The sequence below is a fragment of the Schistocerca americana genome, chromosome 1 (assembly GCF_021461395.2).
Source record: "Schistocerca americana isolate TAMUIC-IGC-003095 chromosome 1, iqSchAmer2.1, whole genome shotgun sequence".
Lineage (NCBI taxonomy): Eukaryota > Metazoa > Arthropoda > Insecta > Orthoptera > Acrididae > Schistocerca > Schistocerca americana.
The window spans coordinates 1,158,274,714-1,158,289,592 of NC_060119.1; the positions used below are offsets into that span (position 1 = coordinate 1,158,274,714).

General features: G+C 38.6%; 1 protein-coding gene across 1 annotated transcript in view; it reads left to right on the forward strand.

Moving 5' to 3' along the window:
* Nucleotides 1–5,311, forward strand: part of LOC124619505 (protein KRTCAP2 homolog) — a 35,950-nt gene extending 30,639 nt beyond the window's left edge. The window contains exon 6 of the mRNA XM_047145953.1: nt 5,139–5,311. The gene's annotated coding sequence lies outside the window, so the exon portion shown is untranslated. The remainder of the gene's footprint in view (nt 1–5,138) is intronic.
* The last annotated feature ends 9,568 nt before the right edge of the window (nt 5,312–14,879 follow it).

Below are 14,879 nucleotides of genomic sequence, written 5' to 3' on the forward strand. Positions count from 1 at the left end.
CCGAGTCCACATCTGCCCCTGGAAATGTCTTACAATTTAAAACCTGGTTCCTAAATCTTTGTCTTACCATTATATAATCTATCTGATACCTTTTAGTATCTCCAGGGTTCTTCCATGTATACAACCTTCTTTCATGATTCTTAAACCAAGTGTTAGCTATGATTATGTTGTGCTCTGTGCAAAATTCTACCAGGCGGCTTCCTCTTTCATTTCTTAGCCCCAATCCATATTCACCGACTATGTTTCCTTCTCTCCCTTTTCCTACACTCGAATTCCAGTCACCCATGACTATTAAATTTTCGTCTCCCTTCACTATCTGAATAATTTCTTTTATTTCATCATACATTTCTTCAATTTCTTCGTCATCTGCAGAGCTAGTTGGCATATAATCTTGTACTACTGTAGTAGGTGTGGGCTTCGTATCTATCTTGGCCACAATAATGCGTTCACTGTGCTGTTTGTAGTAGCTTACCCGCATTCCTATTTTCCTATTCATTATTAAACCTACTCCTGCATTACCCTTATTTGATTTTGTGTTTATAACCCTGTAGTCACCTGACCAGAAGTCTTGTTCCTCCTGCCACCGAACTTCACTAATTCCCACTATATCTAACTTCAACCTATCCATTTCCCTTTTTAAATTTTCTAACCTACCTGCCCGATTAAGGGATCTGACATTCCACGCTCCGATCCGTAGAACGCCAGTTTTCTTTCTCCTGATAACGACGTCCTCTTGAGTAGTCCCCGCCCGGAGATCCGAATGGGGGACTATTTTACCTCCGGAATATTTTACCCAAGAGGACGCCATCATCATTTAACCATACAGTAAAGCTGCATGCCCTCGGGAAAAATTACGGCTGTAGTTTCCCCTTGCTTTCAGCCGTTCGCAGTACCGGCACAGCAAGGCTGTTTTGGTGATTGTTGCAAGGCCAGATCAGTCAATCATCCAGACTGCTGCCCTTGCAACTACTGAAAAGGCTGCTGCCCCTTTTCAGGAACCACACGTTTGTCTGGCCTCTCAACAGATACCCCTCCGTTGTGGTTGCACCTACGGTACGGCTATCTGTATCGCTGAGGCACGCAAGCCTCCCCACCAACGGCAAGGTCCATGGATCATGGGGGGGGCCCTGATTGGTTAGTGTTTGCATAAAAACAATGTGGGGTGTCTGGGTATCCCCTGATGCAAAAACTTTCTTTGTTCTTCCTGAACTAGTTGTGATGAATGCTCACTAGGTTTTATTTATTTGTTTCCTTAAGTGTTGGTACTTGAGTGGTCTGTTGTTAATTTTGAATGATCATGCCAGGTCTTGGCTTCTGTTTCCCATGTGATTTCTGGGGAAAGACTATTTATGCATAAAATAGCTGCTATACAGTTCTCTGTTGTAAGTGTTTGCTTCATTGTTGGTGTCCTGTTACTGGCAATATTTTGCTCAGCACGGTTTCATGAAGTGCTGTAGTTGAGTTACATTTCTATTATGTGCAATTACAGTTTCAGTTATGGACTGGTCCTCTTTGATTTTCTTCAAACTTATAGGATTTGAAGCTCAGTAGGTGGACATCAGTATCCTAAAGCAATAAAACCAGATTCTCAAAAATTCTGAAAAAAAATCACCTTTGAAGATTAGACAATTTTCAAGCACTGTTAAGAATGAAACATTCGAAGTTTATTAACAGAGTTGGCACTATGCGAGTCCTTGGAACGAAAGTCTTATTATCCTAACGCTTCTGGTTTGAATATTGCTAGTAGCAACAGCTTTTGTACTTTTATTATTAAATTCATAACATAAGAGAAAGGCAATCACTTACCTACACTGGCAGTATGCACACTTGTGTGCTGTCTACGGTATGGTGCCATGCAATCCTAGTCAGTTTAATCATAGGCAACCACTTTTAGCATGTTTTGTCCAGACGATAAATGTTGGGATTTGGCTCTAAGCAACCACTTTGCTATGCCAGAATTTTTTAAAAAGCTATCGCCTGAGGCTGCGTCTCTACTGATGTGAGACTGGTTGTGACTTTTTTATGAAAAGTACTTTAACAGCCAGTGCAAAAGATTTTATTCACCTTGTAGAGGGACCAGTGCGTGGTGCACAGACACACGTAATAGGAAACACTAACACTAGTGTCTCTGAGCATTTCTAGTAAGAGTACACACACACACACACACACACACACACACGTGTGTGTGTGTGTACTCGTACTGGAAAAAGAGCAAGAGGCCAAGAGCTAGTATTAGCTGTTTCCTATTACAGTGAAACCTCTATATAACGTTTTTCAAGGGACCACAAATTCTGAACACTGTATAGAGGAAAACACTATAAAGAGGAAGGCTTCCAAATAATAATTATAGGGCATTACTGAAGATCGGGATACCACTAATCAGCTTTGACAAATGGTGCCATAGATGACATTTTAAATTTTCACAACACTGTAATACGATATTCATCGAAAATGATCAATGTATCAAATTAGTTTTTTGTAATTAAAACATGTGGCTAGGTAGGTGGATGGCTGAAAGTAAATGGATCATGGACCAGTTTGTACTGTAAAAAGTTATAACATATTCTTAAGATATGACATCATTGTCCAAAGATGACAGGTGGTATCCCGTTCTTCAGTTGACCCAATTATAGAATATGAGCCAGTCCTCAATACTTTGTACTCCAGTGGGTGCCACATTGTCATCCACAGCCACAAAGTCCTCAAAAGTGACAGAATCACTGCCTATTAATTCCTGAAACTCTTGCATATCAAGTCAATGGTTTCAAACGCATAAGTTTCGAATTTCCACAATTGTCAAACCCTTCGATTATCGACGATATGTTTCTCATAATAGTGTTGTGTGCTGAGGGGGCCAGTTCAAATTGCTTTGCTAGCTCCACACGACTCACACCAGGATATGCCTCCACTTTTTTAATAACAGAAACCTTCTCTTCCAGAGAAATGTTCTTCCACTTTTCACCCATGTCCACTGATGAAACCTTAAATAAAATTATATCGAAGACATACTCTTACTAGACACGCTGTCTGCTGCTCAGCTCATACAATATACTATGAATACAAAGCATCGACTGAAATGGCACCAAAAAGATCACAAGCAGATTGTGCGTCACATGTCACATGACCGGGTTCTGCTGCTGACACGAAACACGCTGAGCGCGGGCTTTCCGAGCCGGTGCAAACTGTGATTCACAGAATGGAAAACGATGCGTCTACATCCAGTCACTTAAACGTTGTAAAGAGGTAAATAATTGACCAGGGTTACAAAAATATGAGCGTTACATGGAGGAAATTGTAATATAGAGGAAACGCAGTAAAGAGGAAAATTTAACATTGTTTATATGGGCTTTTAGTCGGGACCGAAGAAAACGGATGTAACATAGGGGAAAACATTATATGGAGGAAAGTTATAAAGAGGTTTCACTGTATGTGTTTGTGTGCCATGCACCAGCCCTTTTTAGGTAGGTGGTTACCTTTCTCTTATTTGATGTATTTTTCTATCTATGAATTTCCATTATTATTGTTTATTAAATTCTGCTTTATTAACAAATGAAAATGTCAGTTAACAACTATTATATCATTTTTAATACTTCACATTCACAAATCCTTGTATGGAGTACAAGATGTTGCCAAGCAGATATGATTTCAGTTAGTATGGAAGTTAATTTTATTATCTTTTAAATTCAGTGGGTAGGTGGTAAGTGCCACATTAAGGCTGAATGGTGAACAGTGTAAATAATTGCTCCTTCTAGTACAGGTGGTTATAATTGAAGTGCAGCTACTTAAGGAGATACAATTTGGGCTGTAATTATCGTATGGCAGTGAAACTTGGTAGATATGCTAATGCGTTAATGCAGAACAGATTTGCACTGGAAAAAATTAGTTCCAGTTTCAGCCACCAGGTGCAAATCTGGCACTGTACACTACTTGTATGATGGTGTGATATGCACTCTGTCATTTGACAATCCATAATGTCAGTCTGGCTACCAAGAAGAGAATGGCAGCAATTACAGTGTTGCATTGAGAGAGTATCACAAGTGGCCTTGCCTCAATGGTAACACCGGTTCCCATCTGATCACCAAATTTAAGCACTGTCGGGCTTGGCTATCACTTGTATGGGTCACCTTCAGTGTCTGCTGAGTGCTGTAGGCAAGCGGGGTGCACTCGACCTGTGTGAGGCCAATTGAGGAGCTACTTGATTGAGAAGTAGGAGCACCAGCCATGAAAACTGACAAAGGCTGGGAGAGTGCTGTGCTGACCACATGCCCCTCCATACCCACATCAGGTGATGCCTAAGGGCTGAGGATGACACAGCAGCTGGTCAGTACCATTGGGCCTTCAAGGTCTGTCCAGATGGTATTTGTTTCTGTTGTGAGAGTATCACTGATGGAAAGGTCTGAGGAGAGATCCAATGTTAAATTGTTTGAAGATGATGATGGTAAAATTCGAAACAATGCAGCAATGTTATGAATCTGCTCATTGGTTTCCGGCACATATCGAAGTTGATGACAACTGGCCGGCAATATTCTGTGAAGTGATGAGGCACATTTGACACTACAAGGTACAGTGAATATACAGAACTGCTGAATTTGCGGTACTGTTAAACCACATGTTGTGCACAAGGAGCCTTTACCCTCACCATACATGACTGTGTGGTGTGGCTCCACAAGCACCATCATCATTGGTCCATTCTTCTTTGAAGAGAATACAACCAGAGGCCCTGTCAGATGTACCATGATGTCTGCATGTCATCAAGACCTCCTTGTACAGCATGTGCTTTGGAAAAGTTCAACTATGTGGAAACCATTGTTTTCATGCATGGTTTACTGAGTTGTTTGACCTCTTCTGCCTGTGTCACGTTCCTAATCCACTACATATAAAAACATTTCTATATAAGTTTATTGCATTCACATTGCTAGATTTGCACCTGGCGGTGAAAATTGGAACCAATTTTGTTCCAGGAGAGATTGGATCCACGTTAATGCCTTGGCATATCTACCAAGTTTCTTTGCCATAATAATTATACTATGGCCCTCCATGAGCAGCCGCACTTTAATTATAACCACCCAGTATTATATTTATGAATGTTACTGTTGTTTTCAAACTATAATGTATCTAATTACATGTTTCTGTTGCAGGAGTGTGTCTTCCAGATAAGAGAAACAAAAACTTCATATCTCAAGAAGCTCAGCATGAAATGTTATAACTCTTGTACAAATTACATAAAAATGGAAAAACAGTATCCTGAACAAGTTTTTGTAAAATACTTATTGTCATTATTAGTTAAAATACACAATATACATTTTATAAAGAGTGCTTCCATTTATGAGCACTGGAGTATGAACAAAAGAACTTGGGTCTTAGATGCAGAGACATTGCAAGGAGGGGGGAGGGGACAAGCGTAGTTGTCGTGGGGGTGCTCCTTTGCGAATGACCACTATTGGTAGGGGAATTGCAGTTCGCCAGCTGAAGCCTATAGACAAACCTACACCTCACATGCTTGTAATCTACAGCTTGTGAGTCTGCAAATGATCGTTTAAACAGGTTGTGTCAATATACCCGAAAAAGAAAGTCACACAAAGAAAGGCTCAACCAAAACAAAACAATATCGACCTTCCACTCATTCGAACAATCATTCAGCAATCGTGACACTATTGCAGGAATGATGCTCATCTTCAAGAAAGCTAGGAAAGTATTTATGTTTGGTGGAATTGAGGAGATACTTGTAGTCACTAACATCCTACGTTAGTGCAGTTTCAAGAAACAGAAGAGTTGTTGCAAATCATGCACACCTTAACTCATACTGTACATCAGCATTCCTTAAACTGTGTTATGCAGAACACTAGGGTTCTGTGAAGATCACTCAAGTTAACACCCCTACAAAATTAGAAAAAAATGATTAACAACTAACCCTCATTTCTGCTTACTAATTTGGATAGTTGGTACAAATGTGACACTAATCTCTGTCTCCACACTGACATTGTCGATGAGGCACAAAAGCGGCACTGAGAGTGAATAAGCCTGTATTTATCAGAGACCAGACTGGAACCCTGCAGACGGAAAACTTAACAATAAGGGAATGGTTACACACTGTGCAATCAGAGTCATTGTCCAACATCCACAACAGTATTTATTACTCTGTCATCTAGCATCTATACGACGAGCAACATTGTGCTCCTTGCTTCAAACTGCCTATGTATGCAACATTTACACAAAGGTCAATGAATTTAATTTAACCCTTCAAGCCAAGCAAGTAAATGTACTTACTGCTCATGAGAGGAAATAATGTTTTCCAGAAAAAGAATTTGTATGCATGTCAACAAGTTTTATTGCTTTCCAACAATACATAGTGTTTTAAAAGAGGAAGGGGTTGACACAGGAGAGGAAGTTATTGAGTACTTGAAAAGTCTGAATGAAGGTTTTAATAAGTATTTTCCAAATGAACAGCAGGTTAAACCAAAATGAATTCTGGATCAAAAATAATTTATTGTCAAAGCGCAACCCTCAATCACCTCAGGAGGATACCAAACTTTTATTAAACTAACATCACGTTCATTGTTGGCAGAAAAATTTAAATTACTGTTGTCAGGAGAATTCTGATGCAGTTTAAAAGATGAATATCCAGAATTGTCACAAATTAGGTGTTGATACTTTACCATTTGCAAATCATGTTTCTCAGCTTAAGGGTTCAAAAAAATAAATCAATACCACAGCAGACTTGGTACTGAAGCACACAAGAAAATTCGTCTTTCATCCATAAAGCATATTTACAAAAATAACAAACATTAGCACCTATCTCATTAAAATTTAAGTCCTGTTTGATTGTATTATTTTAAATCTTAGTTATGTTAAGAGCTTCTGGCTTGAAATTACTTTTCAAACCAAATAAATGTTATTTGAAATAATTGACTATTTTGTTGCAAATAAAACACTTACAGAATGTTAGAGTACAAACATATTATAGAAACACAAGAAAAGTGACCGTTAAAAAAGGTCCCATTCATTGAAAAGATTAAGGAATGCTACTCTAGGTAAATAAGTAATATTATGTCATATAATAAAAGATAGCAAAGACGAATGATGGTTTAATGGTGCCAATCACAGATTTTTGCAAACAGAGATTGCTACAGCTTCACTACAAAGAAGAATGTAGGGAAACAGAATGAGAAGCTTGTGCATCCATAAGATGATCTATATGGAAGCCTACAGTAATATATGCAGGCAGATGATGGTGAAAGATGTATCAGAAATCCCTAGGAAGTTCCTGTTATATGTGAAACCAAAGAATTGGTCTAAATCTTAGATCCAGTTGCTCAGGAATCTCATTGGTAAGAACTTGGAGCATGCTGCAGGTGAAAAATAGGTCCGCAACTTTTAATTGAAACACCGTAAATGGTTGTCGTCATAAGTTGCATTGAGAAGTATCTATTCTTTATTTCTTGATGGTACCTGGTTTTGGACACCTATGTCCATTTTCAAACCATCCATGCTGTAAGTGTGACAAATACAGCCCATGTACAGAAACTGCACCTGCAGCAATCAAATTGATACATGGTCGACTTAACAGCAGCAAATTACACCACATAGAACAGACATTAAAGAACTCCTATGTTATGTGTTGTTGTTAAGTCTGCCATATACTGCTTTGATTACTGCAGGGGCAGATTCTGTACATGGGCTATTGCCTGTATTTGTCACATTTACAGCACAGATGGTTTGATAATGGACACGGGTGTCTGAAACTAGTCACCATCAAGAAATAAAAAACAGGGACTTCTCAATGCAACTTATGGTGAGGTTACAACCATTTATTTCAGTCTCATTGGTGTTGAAACTTAAGACAACATACAAAAAGGTAAAACAAATTAATTCTGCATTTAAAAAAATTCATATACAGGGTGGAGCAGAGGAAATGCATATTTTTCACTATCAAATGATCGGGACATGGTTTGATGAAAATAATAAAAAGAAGCATTATGTGATGGATTTTTTAATGCAGTTTTGAAATATATATACTTTAATTAGGTTTGAAAAATAATGTCTTGGAGTTGACGTCCTGCTTGCTGGATACAAATTTGGATCCTCTCCCGAAAGCTACGAATGGCTCTCTCCAACATTTCATTCGGCACAGCTCATTTTCCTGACGAATGGAGTTCTTCAGGTCATCGATTGTGAGAGGCTTGTTCATGTAGACTTTTGATTTTAAATATCCCCACAAAAAGAAGTCGCATATCGACAAATCAGGTGAGCGAGGGGGCCAGTAAACATCACTGTATCTCGAAATAACATGTCCTCGGGACATTTGTCGAACCACTTCCATGGATGCTCTCACTGTGTGAGCTGTGACACTGTCCTGCTGAAACCATATTTCTCTCAAGTTCCATTGATGCCTTTTAAGTTCTGGATGAAGAAAGTTGTTTAACATTTTAACGTAGCATGCTGATGTCACAGTAAATGCAGTTCCTTCCTCTTAAAAAAAAAAAAAGGTCCAACAATCCCCATCTTTGAAATGCACCACACTGTTACTTTTAAACTGTGGAGAGGTCTTTGGTGTAATTTGTGTTGGTTCTCTGGCATCCAATACCGACCACTTTGAACACTGATGTAACCGTCTACATGAAAATGTGCTTCATCACTCATTAAGACAATGGCATCTGCATCTTCCATAAAAATATCGTCCATTACGCGACAAAACTCTCTGCGCTGCACAAAATCCCTTTCACCTAGGAGCTGGACGATCATTATCTTGTGTTAACAGGGTTTAGGTTAGCATCTCACTTTTGTAGATCAGAAATGGAGAAAGGAGGAGTTGCCACATTCATCAGGAACTGTCATAAATTTAAGAACATAGACATTCATAAATTTTGCCTAGAACAGCATATGGAAGCATGTGCAACAGAATTAGAATTTCACAAAAAATCTTTCATAATATTAAGTGTATATCGAGCACCTGCAGGTAACTTTAATCTGTTTGTCAACCTTGAAGCTGTACTGGCCCATTTAACAATCAAAAACAAAGAAATAGTGGTTGCTGGTGATTTCAATGTAGATTTCCTTAAAGACTCTCCCAATAAGAACTTATTTCAGGTAGTAACACTATCATTCAACTCAATTCCCACTGTAAAGTTCCCCACTAGGACAGCCACTTGCTCACAAACAGCCATTGATAATATCTTTATAGAAAAGTCCAATGAACAAAATTATATTACAAAACCAATAGTCAATGGCCTCTCAGACCATGACATGCAGTTCCTTCTGTTAAATGTTAATACTGAACAGGATATAAAATCTGTTAAATCTGAGCTCAAGAGGGTAATCAGTAAGCCAAAAATTGATTATTTTAGGACACTCCTCAGAGACATTCACTGGACTGATGTTTACAGTGCTCATGGCATGAATGAAAAATATAACATTTTTGCTAATAAAGTGCTTACCTTATTCGAACACTGCTTTCCCCCAAAACTTACCAAGGTTAGAGCAAAGTCTACAAAGAAGCCATGGATTACTCGAGGAATAGGGGTATCTTGTAAAACAAAAAGAAAACTGTATCTGTCAATCCGAAACATTTCCAATGTTGATGCTATAGCACATTATAAGAAATACTGCAAAATATTAAAGACTGTAATACGGATGTCAAAGCAAATATATTACAAGGAAAAGATAGTCATATCAGATAACAAAATAAAGACAATATGGGATATAGTGAAGGAGGAGACCAGTAGAACCAGACATGAAGAGGAAAAAATAGCATTAACAGTAAATGATACATTGGTGACAGATGTGTATAGTGTTGCAGAACTTTTTAACAAACATTTTATAACTGTTTCTGAAAAGATGGGGTTGTCAGGTTCGGTAGATGCTGCTATGGATTACCTTAGACCAGACATTTCAAGTAACTTCCATAATATGAATTTGACCCTCACTACCCCAACAGAAATAATGTCCATCATAAAATCTTTAAAATCAAAAACATCTAGTGGGTATGATGAAATATCAACAAAGTTAATTAAAGAATGTGATTCTGAGCTAAGTAACATATTAAGCTATCTGTGTAACCAGTCGTTTATTAGTGGAATATTTCCTGAATGGCTGAAATATGCTGAAGTTAAGCCACTGTTTAAGAAGGGAGATAAAGAAATAGCATCAAATTTCCGTCCAATTTCACTGTTGCCAGCATTCTCAAAAATTTTCGAAAAAGTAATGTACAGTCGTCTTTATAACCATCTTATCTCAAATAACATACTGTCAAAGTCACAGTTTGGATTTCTAAAAGGTTCTGATATTGAGAAGGCTATCTACACTTACAGTGAAAATGTGCTTAATTCATTAGACAAAAAATTGCAGGCAACTGGTATATTTTGTGATCTGTCAAAGGCATTTAACTGTGTAAATCACAATATCCTTTTAAGTAAACTAGAATATTATAGTATAACAGGAAATTCTGCAAAATGGTTCAAATCTTATATCTCTGGCAGGAAACAAAGGGTATTATTAGGAAAGAGACATGTATCAAGCTATCAGGCATCATCCAACTGGAAACTAATTACATGTGGGGTCCCACAAGGTTCCATTTTGGGGCCGTTACTTTTTCTTGTGTATATCAATGACCTTTCATCAGTAACATTTCCAGATGCCAAGTTTGTTTTGTTTGCCAATGATACAAACATTGCAATAAATAGCAAATCAAGTGTAGTCTTAGAAAGATAAGCCAATAAAATATTTGTGGACATTAATCACTGGTTCCTAGCCAATTCTTTGTCACTAAGCTTTGAAAAAACACACTACATGCAGTTCAGAACTTGTAAGGGGTGTCCCAAGAGTATATGTCTAACATACGATGACGAGAAGATAGAAGAAGTGGACAGTGTTAAATTCTTGGGATTGCGGCTTGATAATAAATTCAACTGGGAGGAGCACACCACAGAACTGCTGAAGCGTCTTAACAAATCTCTGTTTGCAATGCGAATTTTGTCAGACATAGGGGATATAAAAATGAAAAAGCTGGCATGCTATGCTTACTTTCATTCCATAATGTCATGTGGGATCATTTTTTGGGGTAATTCATCAAGCCAAGCTAAAGTTTGCCAGGCACAAAAACGTGCAGTGAGAGTTATATGTGGTGTGAACTCAAGAACATCCTGCAGAAGCCTGTTTAGGGAACTAGGGATACTAACTACTGCTTCCCAATATATTTATTCCTTAATGAAATTTGTCATTAAAAATATATCACTTTTTCAAACCAACAGCTCAATTCGTGGAATCAATACTAGAAATAAGAATAATCTTCACAAGGATTTAAAGTCACTTAGTCTTGTACAAAAGGGTATGCATTATTCAGGAACACATATTTTCAATAACTTGCCAGCAGCCATAAAAAGCTTAACAACCAATGAAATTCAGTTTAAGAGAAGCCTAAAGGATTTATTGGTGGCCAACTCCTTCTACTCCATTGATGAATTTCTTAGTAAAACCAACTGATTTGTATATAAGTACAACATAACTTCTGCACAATTTCAGTGCAGTAATGTGTTCATTGAAAATTTGTGTGTGTGTGTGTGTGTGTGTGTGTGTGTGTGTGTGTGCGCGCGTGTGTGTGTTAGTATAATCTAACTTCTGCTCCATTTCAGTGCAGTAATGTGTTCATTGTAAATAAGTATTACAGTAGTTGTATTACCTTATAAATAAATAAAAAACTTTTTTATTTTAAAATCAGTGCATTAGTATTTGTAAAATGACTCTTAGTGTTCATTAAAAAATGACGATCATTCCACTTGGGACCTGTGGAATGGTACATTAGCTTATTTGTTTTAGTTGTAAATATTTGTCATGTATTGTTGTTTTTCTGACATGTTCCACATCCTGGAGGACCTCCCCACTACGGATCAATTGGAATGAAAGTAAATCTAATCTAATCTACGGGTGAAACTTAAGATCATCATGTAAGATGCGGTGGAGTGAACGACATGACATACCCAGCACGTCGTCTAGCCGAACATTTCGGACTAGCAAGAACTGCCATTCTCACTTGGTCTGCATTTTCTGGAGTATGAACTGAACAGGGAAGACCAGGTGGTTTCTTTTTCATCACAGATCCAGTACTTCTAAGCACTTCAACCCATTGGAGTACAGTATTTCGATCAGGCACTGCACCTCGATGTCCAACTCTAAAATTTTGACGGAAAAGACGTTGCCCCGTGACTACGGAATCATTGTTTCTGGTATTGCTCGACAACAAACACACGATGCTCTGCACCCCATAGCCATCGAAACTGCATTATATGGGCAGTCTGCCAACATTCATTCAAGGTCAATACACCCTCATCACCACGTACTAGTGGTTCAAAAAACATGTGTTTCCTCTGCTCCACCCTGTATGGGGATAGTACTATATCTACTTTCATTTCCACACACTCACAGATGTAAGACACTGCAATAAGCCTTTCCATTAAACTTTACAACAATTACTACTGCAATATAGAGTGATGCGCTAGGTCCTGATGAAATTCCTATTAGATATTACATTGAATATGCTGTGCAATTAATCCCTTTCCAGCTCATATTTATCAAGAACCTTTTGCATAGAAAATTGTCCCACATGACGGTAAAAGGTCCAGGTTTTTTACAGGAAAGTTACAAGAAAGCATGCACCGATTTATAGACAAATACTGCTTGCATCTGTCTGTCGCAGGATCCTGGATTACATTTGATGCTAAGCTTCAAAATTATACTGTCCGTGGAGGAAAATATGCTTTGCTCAAAGAATAGTCGAAGTTCAGGAAAAAAACATTCACATGAAACAACTCACTTTTTTAACACACAGTGTCTTGCAAGTAGTAGATGCAGCTGAACAGATAGTCATTCTTCATACATTGCTGAAAGTCATTTCACTGTGTACCACACCATTAACTGATTTCCGAGATACAATCATACAGACTATCTTCAGAAATAGGTGAAAGCATAATAAAACTACTAAAATCTCAATATAAAGAAATAATTGATCAAATAGGATCGAGCAACATTTTTAGGTTGTTGACAATGTGAGCACAAATAGCATCACTGCATGATTGAAGACAATGGAGAATTACTTAGACAGTATTTGCATTCAGTGTAATGAATGGCATCTCTCTTTAAACTGTCCATAGAAAAGAAAAAGAACCCACCAATATTATGTAACAAGAATAGTGCTCTCTTTGTTCTTCCACTTGTTCTGTTCACATAAGTTGTTCTGAGTCTTGGTACACATGGATTCACGAGAGGCTTATTTCCGTTATTATTCAGAGGTTTGGGAATAAAGATATATTTGTCTTAGTTGGATCAATTTTGTGTATTACTTGGTTACTACATGATTGGCGACAAGTTTGGAGTGGTTTGGTGTGGAGTCTTGAAGTGCAGATTCATCAGCTCAGTCATAATGGACGCTGTGCTACTGGCCCTGATTGAACAGCTTACTTCGGCAGTTACCCCTTTGTTGGCTTCCATTAACAGACAGGGTACCGTTCCACTGGTCCATCCACCCACTTTTCCTCCGTATGATGATTCAGTCAAGGATTGGGAAGCTTATGAAAAAAGGTTCAGACGCATGTTTTGGCTTTTGGTGTGACAGATTCGAATTTGTGCAAAGCTTTCTTCCTCGCATGGATTCCACCTAAAATGTATCAATTACTTTGTCAGCTTGCTCCTTCACAGGAACCAGCAGGTCTTACTTTTGACCACATGTGCAGTTTATTGTCCAGCTACCATCGCAAATTAATGCATTTCATAGTGACGCGAGTTGAAATCTATCAATGCGAAACCAGTCAAGCAGGGCTTGAGTAGGTGAACTTCAAGACCTTAGCCATAAGTATCAGTTTGTTACTGATGCCCGGATAAAAAAAAAACTGTATGGTGTGTGGTCTGGTTATCTACTTAGCTCTGGACAAGGAAGTGTACAAGAAGGCTTTACTCTGTGAAAACCAGCTGGTGACAAAAGTTTTGCAAATAGCACAATCTTTTGAAGTTTTTCAGGCAGCGGGTGACCAAACTGAAGTGTGGGCACATGTGCCCACTAGGATGACAGATAGCTTGCATGAGCAAGGGGCATTGGTGGTGTTAAACATGCGGGCCCAGCGCTGAGCAGACCAAGGCCATCCCCAGGAGCCACGACTGCCACAGCACCAGCATCAGCATTCTCCGTTTCCGTCTTGTCCTTCCTGTTTTGTCCAGCACAAACATTTGGCGTGCCATTAGTGCTGGGCTACTTGTAATGCATACCAGAAGAAAGGCAACATCACCTCCACGTGTTGTTTGCCAAAGGTTGCTCAGGATATGGACGTAAACTGTGTGACTCCAATGCTTGGAACTTCTCCCAAGTTGTTTATCGAGTTAAGTGTTTTTTTGCCAAGTGCCCCGGCTACAGGTCAACACAGGTGCTGCAGTGATGTTATTGAATTCTCAGTGATGTTATTGAATTCTCAAACCTATGCAAATTTATGCTCACTGCCGTTGACACGGGTCACACAGAAGCTGGTTATTTATAACAAACAACATTGTGCTGTTGGAACAATTTATGGCATCTGCCTCTTACAAGTCAGTGGCTTGCTCCGTTACATTTTTGGTAGTTGCTGATAGTGGTTTTAAGAACCTGTTTGGGATGGACGTATTTCAGGCATTTGGATTTTCTATCACCGACACAGTTCACCTTGTGTTCTCAATTGGAAACACTGTGCAAGGAATTTTCAAACTTTTTTTCAGAAGGTATATGGCATGCTGTAAATTTTTGTGCTCATATTTCTTTGAAATCGACAGCTTGGCTTCGTTTTTGTCAGGTGCATCTTGGTGCTGTCACCCTGAAAGATCAAGTGAAAACAGAATTGGACATACTTCAATCTCTATGGGTGGTG